The sequence below is a fragment of the Eucyclogobius newberryi genome, unplaced genomic scaffold (assembly GCF_026437365.1).
Source record: "Eucyclogobius newberryi isolate DKJ021-1_F unplaced genomic scaffold, fEucNew1.0.hap1 SCAF_7, whole genome shotgun sequence".
Classification (NCBI taxonomy): domain Eukaryota; kingdom Metazoa; phylum Chordata; class Actinopteri; order Gobiiformes; family Gobiidae; genus Eucyclogobius; species Eucyclogobius newberryi.
In genome coordinates, this window is record NW_027316389.1 from 41041234 (window position 1) to 41053308 (window position 12075).

The window sequence follows — 12075 nt, forward strand, 5'->3', positions numbered from 1 at the left end:
GTTGGGAACGTCTAGTGGAGCCCTCTGTCAGTAGGGTATTCAACTCGCACCTCCGGGAGAGCTTCTCCCATGTCCCGGGGGAGGTTGGGGACATTGAGTCCGAGTGGACCATGTTCTCCGCCTCCATTGTTGATGCGGCTGCTCAGAGTTGTGGTCGCAAGGTCTCCGGTGCCTGTCGTGGCGGCAACCCCCAAACCCGGTGGTGGACACCGGAAGTAAGGGATGCCGTCAGACTGAAGAAGGAGGCCTATCAGGCCACTCTGGCTTGTAGGTCTCCTGAGGTCATCGACGGGTATCGGCAGGCCAAGCGAGCCGCGGCTCGTGCTGTCGCAGAGGCAAAAACCCGGGCCTGGGAGGAGTTCGGGGAGGCCATGGAGGAGGACTATCGGTTGGCACCAAAGAAATTCTGGCAAACCGTCCGGCGCCTCAGGAGGGGGAAGCAGTGTCTCACCAACACCGTTTACGGTGCGGGTGGAGGCCTGCTGACCTCGACTGGGGATGTCGTCGGACAATGGAAGGAATACTTTGAGGATCTCCTTAATCCCTCAGTCACGTCTTCCGAAGAGGAAGTAGAGACCGGGGACTCGGAGGCTGGCTCATCCATCACCCAAACTGAAGTCACTGAGGTTGTTCGCAAACTCCTCGGTGGCAGGGCTCCGGGGGTGGATGAGATCCGCCCTGAGTACCTAAAGTATCTGGATGTTGTAGGACTGTCTTGGTTGACATGTCTCTGCAACATCGCGTGGCGGTCGGGGACCGTGCCTCTGGACTGGCAGACCGGGGTGGTGGTCCCTCTGTTCAAGAAGGGGGACCGGAGGGTGTGTTCCAACTACATAGGGATCACCCTCCTCATCCTCCCGGGTAAGGTCTATTCCAAGGTACTGGAGAGGACAATCCGACCGATAGTCGAACCTCGGATTCAGGAGGAGCAGAGTGGTTTTCTTCCCGGTCGTGGAACACTGGACCAGCTCTATACCCTCCATCGGGTGCTCGAGGGTTCATGGGAGTTTGCCCAACCAGTCCACATGTGCTTAGTGGATCTGGAGAAGGCTTTCGACCGTGTCCCTCGGGGTGTCCTTTGGGGGGTGCTCCGGGAGTATGGGGTCCGGGGCCCTTTGCTCAGGGCTGTCCGGTCCCTGTATGACCGGAGCAGGAGCTGTGTTCGCATTGCCGGCAGTAAGTCAGACCTGTTCCCAGTGCATGTTGGACTCCGCCAGGGCTGCCCTTTGTCACCGGTTCTGTTCATAATTTTTATGGACAGAATTTCTAGGCGCAGTCAGGGGTCGGAGGGTGTCCGGTTTGGGTACCACAGGATCTCATCTCTGCTGTTTGCAGACGATGTTGTCCTGATGGCTCCATCAAACCCGGACCTGCAACATGCACTGGGACGGTTTGCAGCCGAGTGTGAAGCTGCTGGGATGAGAATCAGCACCTCCAAATCCGAGGCCATGGTTCTCTACCGGAAAAAGGTGGCTTGCCCTCTTCTGGTGGGTGGGGAGTCCTTGCCCCAAGTGGAGGAGTTCAAGTATCTCGGGGTCTTGCTCACGAGTGAGGGAAGGATGGAGCGTGAGATCGACAGGCGGATCAGTGCAGCGGCTGCAGTGATGCAGTCGCTGCATCGGACTGTTGTGGTAAAGAGGGAGCTGAGCCGAAAGGCAAAGCTCTCTATTTACCGGTCGGTCTACGTTCCTACCCTCACCTATGGTCATGAGCTTTGGGTAGTGACCAAAAGAACAAGATCGCGGATACAAGCGGTCGAAATGAGTTTCCTCCGCCGTGTGGCTGGGCGCTCCCTTAGAGATAAGGTGAGGAGCTCGGTCACACGGGGGGAGCTCGGAGTAGAGCCGCTGCTCCTCCACGTCGAGAGGAGCCAGCTGAGGTGGCTCGGGCATCTGTTCCGGATGCCTCCTGGGCGAGGTGTTTCAGGCATGTCCCACGGGGAAGAGGCCCCGGGGAAGACCCAGGACACGCTGGAGAGACTGTCTCTCGGCTGGCCTGGGAACGCCTCGGGATCCCCCCGGAGGAGTTAGAGGAAGTGTCTGGGGAGAAGGAAGTATGGGAGTCCTTGCTCAGACTGCTGCCCCCGCGACCCGGCCCCGGATAAAGCGGCAGAAGATGGATGGATGGATGGACACAATCACAGCGTCGCAACACTTTGCATGTTCGATAGTTCGATTGTCCAGGAGCCATTTGTAGGCGTTGACAATATTGGTTAATTCATAGGCCCATAGAACGTTCTTACTCGACTCGCACTTGGGTACCTTAACCAGTTTTCTCCCGGCTGGGTTGAGTCGAACATTCGCAGTAGACGCGTTCAGTACTTGTTGCTCTGTACCCCGATCCTCAGGCGACGACTGCAACAGCAGTCCAGGCCGGACGAAGCGTGCCGAAACAGGATCTCTGCGCAGTGTTTGAAGCTGAACTTGTGAACGGGGCAGGCTGACACAGTCTTCAGGTCGCTCAACTGGAATCCTTCTGCTCCGGGAACGTAAAGCATGCCCCCTATTACAGGAACGGGATCGAGTGATAGTGCTCTCGACAAGGAGCAGCACAACAATTCGGTCAAGGTCGACGGATGCGAAGGTTCCGGGTTCTCCGCTCGGGTCCCGTGGAATCTGCTAATAGAATGTGACAAGAAGCGTAAAAGTGTGTTGCTGAGCTCGACGCGAAAAGCGACACACTTGTACAAGAGAGTATCCGCGGTCAATTACACCGCTAGCGACTGTAGCAGAGCTCAAAGTAAACCCAGCAGCTCCAAATGCTTGGTCTGTCTGGTCACACTGGTCAAAAGCAGCAAATGTAGACAAAGGGCAGGCATCAAACTGCGCTGTCAGTGTAACGTGAGAGTATGTGTGACATGCTTCGCCAATAACCCAAAATGGTACTTGACCGAACCGCACTTCACACAATGTACAACCTTCCTCTGTTCGATTTGCTCCCTGTTCGAAGGCGACAGGGTGAGGGTTTGTTGCGTGTGGATGTGTTCTAGGTGCTCTGTCGATCGTGCTGGCGGGTTGTGCTCAAAATGTCACCGGACCCTGGAAAGTCCCGCCCGTCGCGAAATCCACAATCTGTGGACTCGGGCTAAGTCGACAGAGGATAGCCCCGATGTCACCGGTGATGTGTATGTCGCAGAGAAGGTTGCTCGATACAGGGAAGAGATCAGGTCTCGACTCGTCGGTAAAATTGCACAGAGCAGACATCTGTCCATGTCCAACATCAGATCTTTATTTTACGATTGCTTCACCCCTCAGCCCTGTATGTGCGAAACCAATAATAATCAACATAACCCACTGTGCGCCAGCTGCACACCGGTGCTCACTGTCATGGAACTACTTAAAAACCCTCGACCCCTCATGTCGTCGCTGGCCGAACGAGTCATACCCGATAGAGCTCTGGTGCGCCACGAGTACGATCGAGCCCTGTTGAGCAAAATGCTCAACGATTCCGATTTGCCTTTATGTATCAACGGGGACTCTTGCAAAGGCATGCTACTGAACACTCGAGGTAAACCGATGCCTCTGAAGTCGTTGGTGTCACCGGGATCCTACGAACATTTTGTGACAACCAGGGCAGAACACGGGGGGTTGGGGTACGGTGAGGCTCTAGGTGACCCCACGTGCTCCTGCATTTTGTGTTTGCTGTTTAACCAGTCAGCTGCCATCACCCAAATGTTGAGCTCTAAGAACCTCACCCCACAGGTCCCGTGTATTACTTTAACATAAAACTAGCCCGAGATATCGGAATCCCAGAAGTGCAGATGTACGAACACCAAGTATGTCTTGTTAACTTTCAAGTTTCCGTCGGAAGTTACAAACCTACGTTTTACTACAGTTGGCGTGATATGATGAGTTTGTAACTTGTAGATCAGAACAGAAGCGTGATCATCTCACCTGTCATTGGCTGATGATCCTTCGAGCGACTTGAACGATTGGGTGAACATACTACGGATGTTCACGATAGAGCCAACCCTGGCAATAGTAGTTATTTTCTAAATCTTACTGTGAACATCGATCTTAATTCGGATGCTTCGACTATCTGTTGGTAGGGTAAAATGGCAGTGAGCTACAAAACGCACAGCTGATAAACCTTTTTCTTCTTATAAACCAGTACACGTTTTTTAAAAATAAAAATGATAATAAAATTTCAACAACAACAAAAAAAAAATCCAACCAACCTTGCTTTTTTTTCCTGGACTCGCGTCTCCGGATGTTCTCTTAAAAACGTCCCGGTGTCTCTCACCGATTTCTCCCAACCGACCAGCCTTATATTTTTGTCCGGGTGTCTGAAAATTCACACAAGATAACCAATACATTCAGTAATTAAGTCATTTTATGTATAAAGGATTTCAACCGTTAGGGTTGTTTATTCTGGACCCTCAGCAAATGACTCCCGTCCCCGGACCAGCCCTTTATTTTCTCCGAGGCCCCAAGCGGTCCGGTTTCTAAAAAAAAAATATATATATATATATATATATGTATATATATATGTATATATATATATATATACATATGTATATATAAAATCACAGGAGATATCCATCCATCTTCTGCCGCTTTATCCGGGGCCGGGTCGCGGGGGCAGCAGTCTGGGCAGGGACTCCCAGACTTCCTCCTCCCCAGACACTTCCTCTAACTCCCCCGGGGGGATCCCGAGGCGTTCCCAGGCCAGCCGAGAGACATAGTCTCTCCAGCGTGTCCTGGGTCTTCCCCGGGGCCTCTTCCCGATGGGACATGCCTGGAACACCTCCCGAGGGAGGCGCCCAGGAGGCATCCGGAACAGATGCCCAAGCCACCTCAGCTGGCTCCTCTCGACGAGGAGGAGCAGCGGCTCTACTCCGAGCTCCCCCCGTGTGGCCGAGCTCCTCACCTTATCTCTAAGGGAGCGCCCAGCCACACGGCGGAGGAAACTCATTTCGACCGCTTGTATCCGCGATCTTGTTCTTTCGGTCACTACCCAAAGCTCATGACCATAGGTGAGGGTAGGAACGTAGACCGACCGGTAAATAGAGAGCTTTGCCTTTCGGCTCAGCTCCCTCTTTACCACAACGGTCCGATGCAGCGACTGCATCACTGCAGCCGCTGCACCGATCCAACTGTCGATCTCACGCTCCATCCTTCCCTCACTCGTGAACAAGACCCCGAGATACTTGAACTCCTCCACTTGGGGCAAGGACACCCCACCCACCTGGAGAGGGCAAGCCACCTTTTTCCGGTCGAGAACCATGGCCTCGGATTTGGAGGTGCTGATTCTCATCCCAGCCGCTTCACACTCGGCTGCAAACCGTCCCAGTGCATGTTGCAGGTCCGGGTTTGATGGAGCCATCAGGACAACATCGTCTGCAAACAGCAGAGATGGAATCCTTTGGTCCCCAAACCGGACACCCTCCGACCCCTGACAGCGCCTAGAAATTCTGTCCATAAAAATTATGAACAGAACCGGTGACAAAGGGCAGCCCTGGCGGAGTCCAACATGCACTGGGAACAGGTCTGACTTACTGCCGGCAATGCGAACACAGCTCCTGCTCCGGTCATACAGGGACCGGACAGCCCTGAGCAAAGGGCCCCGGACCCCGTACTCCCGGAGCACCTCCCAAAGGACACCCCGAGGGACACGGTCGAAAGCCTTCTCCAGATCCACTAAGCACATGTGGACTGGTTGGGAAAACTCCCATGAACCCGCCGCCTCTCCCAGCGGGCAACACCAGAGAAGTGGAGCGTCCAGCCCCTCTCGAGGAGATGGGTTCCAGAGCCCAAACTGTGCGTGGAGGTGAGGCCGACTATATCTAGTCGGTATCGCTCAACCTCCCGCACAAGCTCAGGCTCTTTCCCCCCCAGCGAGGTGACATTCCATGTCCCCAGAGTTAGTCTCTGTGTCTGGAGATCTGGTCGCCGAGGCCCCTGCCGTCGACTGCCGCCCAGATCTCTCTGCACCGGCCCCTTATGGATCCTCCTGCGGGTGGTGGGCCCACGGGAGGGCGGCCCCACGTCGCTCTTTCGGGCTGTGCCCGGCCGGGCCCCGTGGGGTAAGACCCGGCCACCAGGCGCTCGCCATGGAGCACCCATCCCAGGCCTGGCTCCAGGATGGGGCCCCGGTGACGCCGATCCGGGCGACGTAAACGGCCTTGTTTTTTTACTCATCATAGGGGGCTTCTGAACCGATCTTTGTCTAGGACCTGTTTGCCTTGGGAGACCCTACCAGGGGCTTGAAGCCCCCGACAACATAGTTCCCGGGATCATTAGGGCACTCAAACCCCTCCACCACGTTAAGGTGTCGGTTCAAGGAGAGGCAGGAGATATCCAACGCATTCATAAACTTTACATATCACGCCAACCGCGTAACCTGCCCCCGGTGGACAGAGGAGTGTACTGAGGCTGCTGTCCCCCCCCGGTGGTCAGAGGAGTGTACTGAGGCTGCTGCCCCCCCGGTGGACAGAGGAGTGTACTGAGGCTGCTGTCCCCCCCGGTGGACAGAGGAGTGTACTGAGGCTGCTGTGACCCCCCGGTGGACAGAGGAGTGTACTGAGGCTGCTGTGACCCCCGGTGGACAGAGGAGTGTACTGAGGCCGCCAAAAAACCCCAAGGAGAAGAAGAAACAAAGATGGCGCGCCCTGTTGAACGCGGCAGCGCACAATGCCGAATCCAGAGGAAAATCCTGCGTGCTGTATGCATATTGTAGACAAAAATTGTGACGAAAATACCTGCGTCATGACTCGAACACGATGGGACACATTCAGGACGATCGCAAAAGAGTGGATCTCACTGAAGGGGAGAGAACAACGCCGTGTTGCACATCGTACACATGTTGGACAGTGATTACTACTCTCATCCCTCCTGCTACAAACGTTTTACTGACAAAAGACAGCTGTTCTATGCCAAGCAGAGACAGGAGAAACAGATCATACTGGTGAGCAGAGGCGGAGCCTCAGCAGTGAGACAACTTACGGTGAGTCATCATGATGTTTGTATTATTGAGAAGTGAATAGAAATCCCACAAGTTTTTATTGTTAACCTTGTTTGTCTTGTTAGCTAGCGTCTGTTAGCTGCAGTAGCTAACATTTTGCAAGCATTTAGCTTAACTACTAGAAAAAGTCATTAGTACAACATCAAATAATCATAATCTGTTCTTGGGATAAAATATGGGTTGAATAGGCACAGAGTGGACCAATCTATGTGTGTTATGTGGACACGGGAGTAAACTCTGGGTTGTGCGCCCGCCCTCAGGGGCCGACCATGGGGCTGACCTGCCTCTCTGGGAGCGGTGTGGGGACAGGAGCCTCGAGACGCAGCAGAGCTTCTGTCTGTGTCTATGCGTCTGGAGGAGAGAATAGCTCATAGAGCAGGTTACCAAATAAATGTTTTCCATTATTTTCCATGACTATTGTCTCTGAAAGTACAAGTACTCTATGCTATGAATTTTCTAAAGTATTGGAAATGTAATGATTAATTTGGCTTTAAAACAAACATTTTATTTTTCTCATCAATATGATTTATTTCTATGCTATTCTCACTTAAATCCATTCAACAGCAAACAAACGACATGCAAGTTTCTGGGTGAAACTTTTGTGTGGCTTGTTTCTTGAGCTCTGCAGCTGTTACACTTGTGCTTTATTTATCTTTTTATTTCCTCATTACTCTGCCATACTTATGATGGTTCTGTTTACTTAGTGGTTAATTATGTTTTATTGTTTATAGATGACCATCAATTAAATACATTTTGTTACACCTGAAAATGTTTCAGAATAAGTATTGCATGTACATTACTAATTTAACTTTCTTCCACTTGCAGGCCGTGCTGCATCTGATATGGACAAAGACCATTTACCACACTAAAGACAATCATAGAATTACAGTACAGTTACCATGACCACCTCAGCTTCCACTTTATCATTTCCTATTGGAGTAAAAGGCAGAAAATGTGATGTGGCCACCCAAAAGTGTACACTATTAAAAAGCCCTCAAAGACAACATGCAGCCTAACAAAGCATGGACCTCATATGAAGACAACATGCAGCCTAACAAAGCATGGACCTCATATGAAGACAACATGCAGCCTAACAAAGCATGGACCTCATATGAAGACAACATGCAGCCTAACAAAGCATGGACCTCATATGAAGACAACATGCAGCCTAACAAAGCATGGACCTCATATGAAGACAACATGCAGCCTAACAAAGCATGGACCTCATATGAAGACAACATGCAGCCTAACAAAGCATGGACATCATATGAAGACAACATGCAGCCTAACAAAGCATGGACCTCATGTGAAGACAACATGCAGCCTAACAAAGCATGGACCTCATATGAAGACAACATGCAGCCTAACAAAGCATGGACCTCATATGAAGACAACATGCAGCCTAACAAAGCATGGACCTCATATGAAGACAACATGCAGCCTAACAAAGCATGGACCTCATATGAAGACAACATGCAGCCTAACAAAGCATGGATCTCATATGAAGACAACATGCAGCCTAACAAGCATGGACCTCATATGAAGACAACATGCAGCCTAACAAAGCATGGACCTCATATGAAGACAACATGCAGCCTAACAAAGCATGGACCTCATATGAAGACAACATGCAGCCTAACAAGCATGGACCTCATATGAAGACAACATGCAGCCTAACAAAGCATGGACCTCATATGAAGACAACATGCAGCCTAACAAAGCATGGACCTCATGTGAAGACAACATGCAGCCTAACAAAGCATGGACCTCATATGAAGACAACATGCAGCCTAACAAAGCATGGACCTCATATGAAGACAACATGCAGCCTAACAAAGCATGGACCTCATATGAAGACAACATGCAGCCTAACAAGCATGGACCTCATGTGAAGACAACATGCAGCCTAACAAAGCATGGACCTCATGTGAAGACAACATGCAGCCTAACAAAGCATGGACCTCATGTGAAGACAACATGCAGCCTAACAAAGCATGGACCTCATGTGAAGACAACATGCAGCCTAACAAAGCATGGACCTCATATGAAGACAACATGCAGCCTAACAAAGCATGGACCTCATGTGAAGACAACATGCAGCCTAACAAAGCATGGACCTCATATGAAGACAACATGCAGCCTAACAAGCATGGACCTCATATGAAGACAACATGCAGCCTAACAAAGCATGGACCTCATGTGAAGACAACATGCAGCCTAACAAAGCATGGACCTCATATGAAGACAACATGCAGCCTAACAAGCATGGACCTCATATGAAGACGTCTGGATTTAATTACTTGTGGTTAGCATTTATAGCACTGGAATTCATACTTTTTATTGGAATTAGGTAAATCTACATTTTATGTACAAGTCACAATAATTCATTCTGTATGTTGCCTTTTTGGTACCACAGAGTCATTCACCAAAGACAAAAACTTTGAGGAAAAATATGTAAAAAACTGGATGTGCAACCACAGAGATGGTGAAGCTGACGAGCGACTGGAAAAAGTAGATCAAGGTAAAATGTAGTTTCATTGGTACAAAAAGTAATATTTGTACTGTTTCTTTATTCCTCCTGTACCTGCATGGCTTTACTCCAGTTACCCTCTGTATAAAATTAACATTCTATACTGCTCAGTAGATAAATACAGTTTTTTGTATTTCAAGGGAAAATCTCCTTTACATTGAGTCAGAAGCAAAAGAAAATGTGCAAAGCCTCTTGACATGACCTTTGCCCCCTGACAAGACCATTCCAGGTATGTTGTTGTGTCAGTGTTACTCCTGTAATACAGTGTTCCTTTAAATAAATGTATTATTTGTTATTTCAGTGATGCACATATCCACATTCAAATACTGGTAAGTTTTCCCTCAGATACTTACATTTAGTCTCAAATAAAATGTATTCCTCCATTAAAAAACACATTTTTACGCTTCACACTTTAACAAACTCCTCCTAGGGCGATAGCCCGATCAAGTTCATATTTGGGGAATGTTATCTAGTCAAGCGGGGCATCGAAAGCTATCCATATTTTTATTCTAAGTGCTACGGTCTCTGTGCGGCGGACCCGCAAATATGTGTCAGAAATAGGAAAAACGCCAAATTGAAATGTTGACATTTACGCTTCACACTCTAACAAACTCCTCCTAGGGCGAAATATATATATATATATATATATATATATATATATATAGCGGCTCCTGAAACAACGCCGCTATTTGACCGCGTTTTAGCGCCGTTTTAGTTTTAAGGTTAGGGTTAGGGTTAGGGTTAAGGTTAAGGTAAGGGTTAGCCATGAGGCTATAACGGGCTATAAGGGAAATGCCGCGGTCCCTGAAACTGCGCAGCAATTTGACCGCGCCGCGGCTCTCCAGCCACGGCCTTTAATTTAATCCTTAACCTACTTTGGCTTCTTTAGTGCCGTCGCTCCTAGGCCCTCACCCCTGCAACGTCTCGCTTGTGTAACGCTCCTGCGTGTGTCTGGTGGCCTATGCCCCACTTTCGCTGTCAGTCACTTTCTCCGCTGTCATATGTCCGCTTAGATCCCACGTAAAGTGGCTGTTGTACTAACGAACAGGCTGTTGTACGAACAAAATTAAATTATAATTATAATTTCAAACAAGACTTATTCACTTTAAAACCAGAACAAGTTGGATGAAGTGGAGAGCGGCAGAAACAAAATAAATCCACAAGCATCAATTCTAAGGAGTAATCAAATTCCATACAATTGCTCTGAACAGAGTAAAATAAACTGACTATAATTATAATATAAAATCATGTTGTGGCTAAATATGAATATATATTTACAGAAGTCGAAAAATACGCACACGTGCAGACGCGCGTCCGAGGCTCCAGATGCGCGTTCGAGAAATACACTCACGAGCAGACTATAGAATATTTTATAAACTATAAAAATGTTCTAGGGTTAGACAATACTAGTTTTTGTTCATAAAATACAATGTTTTCAGAAGGCTTTAGCTCCTGTCCATTTATCAACCACTTTCTGCTGAAGATGGGAGCCAGAGGCATCACAGATTATATTCACTGAGGAGCCTTCCATCGGCTGATTGGACGATGACTCGACAGAAAAACTAAATATGACAAAGATTTCCTCACTGAAGATATTAGATTAGTTACAGTAAATATTGCAAACTTAATATTTGTCTTTTGACATTTTAAAGGACATGGCATAAAGGCAAATTATGAAGATACGTTTAACAGATAAATCTTATGGATAAAAGACACTGCTCTTACTCAACAGAGAGATGAGTTGTCATGGAATCAGACATACACCAATGCTATTCCTTAACACACAGAGAACACAATTCAACTTAGAATATGAAACGACAGAAATATCAGACGTTTGTGTGGCATGCATGGAGAAAACGCCGGGACCGGTCACGCAGGCTGTTGTAAGCAGGCCGCGTGACCCTCCTGCGTCTCACGACGTTTTTTCTCATGCAGGTTGGTTTTATTAGATATTCTGGAATAGGCACATTTCTCATTGGTCAGCTTCACATCAAAGCACTTGTCTTTTACAACAGTCTGTAGAGATAAAGCCGTGGGTAATGTTTATCTAACTCCCCTGGGGTGTTACACCCCTCCCTAGGAGAAACATTCTCTTTACGACACCTTCACAAACAAATGCTGACACGCATGCTGTTTTTCTCTTAGACTAATGATGCAGATAATATATCACTATTATGCAGATAAAATACATTACAGAAATATAATCATATATTCACATTTTATCACATGAGTCCAGGCTCAGAAGTTGTGTATCTGAGAGTTTTGCTGTTGAAAGCCTGACAGCTGTAGTTTCCACTCTTCCGAGGCGTCCAAAAAATACACTCACAAGCAGACTATAGAATATTTTATAAACTATAAAATATTCTAAAACCATGAAAATAAACTATAAAAAATAAGTCGGTGTAATCCTCATTCGGCCAGGAGTGTTCCATTCAGTCCAGAGTCCAAATGACAACAGATTTTTTTTTTCTACTAAAAATAAGTAATAAGAGTAGATATTCTCTCTTATTACTTATTGTTTGCCTTTTCTGAAAAACAAACAGAACAGGATCAATACAGTAGGCCTATGTACATTAAATCAA

The 12075-nt window shown here is 48.2% G+C and overlaps 1 protein-coding gene across 3 annotated transcripts in view; it reads right to left on the reverse strand.

Annotated features, from left to right (window-relative positions):
- Positions 1 to 12075, reverse strand: part of LOC140349226 (cell adhesion molecule CEACAM5-like) — an 82461-nt gene that overhangs the window by 30537 nt on the left and 39849 nt on the right. The window lies entirely within an intron of this gene.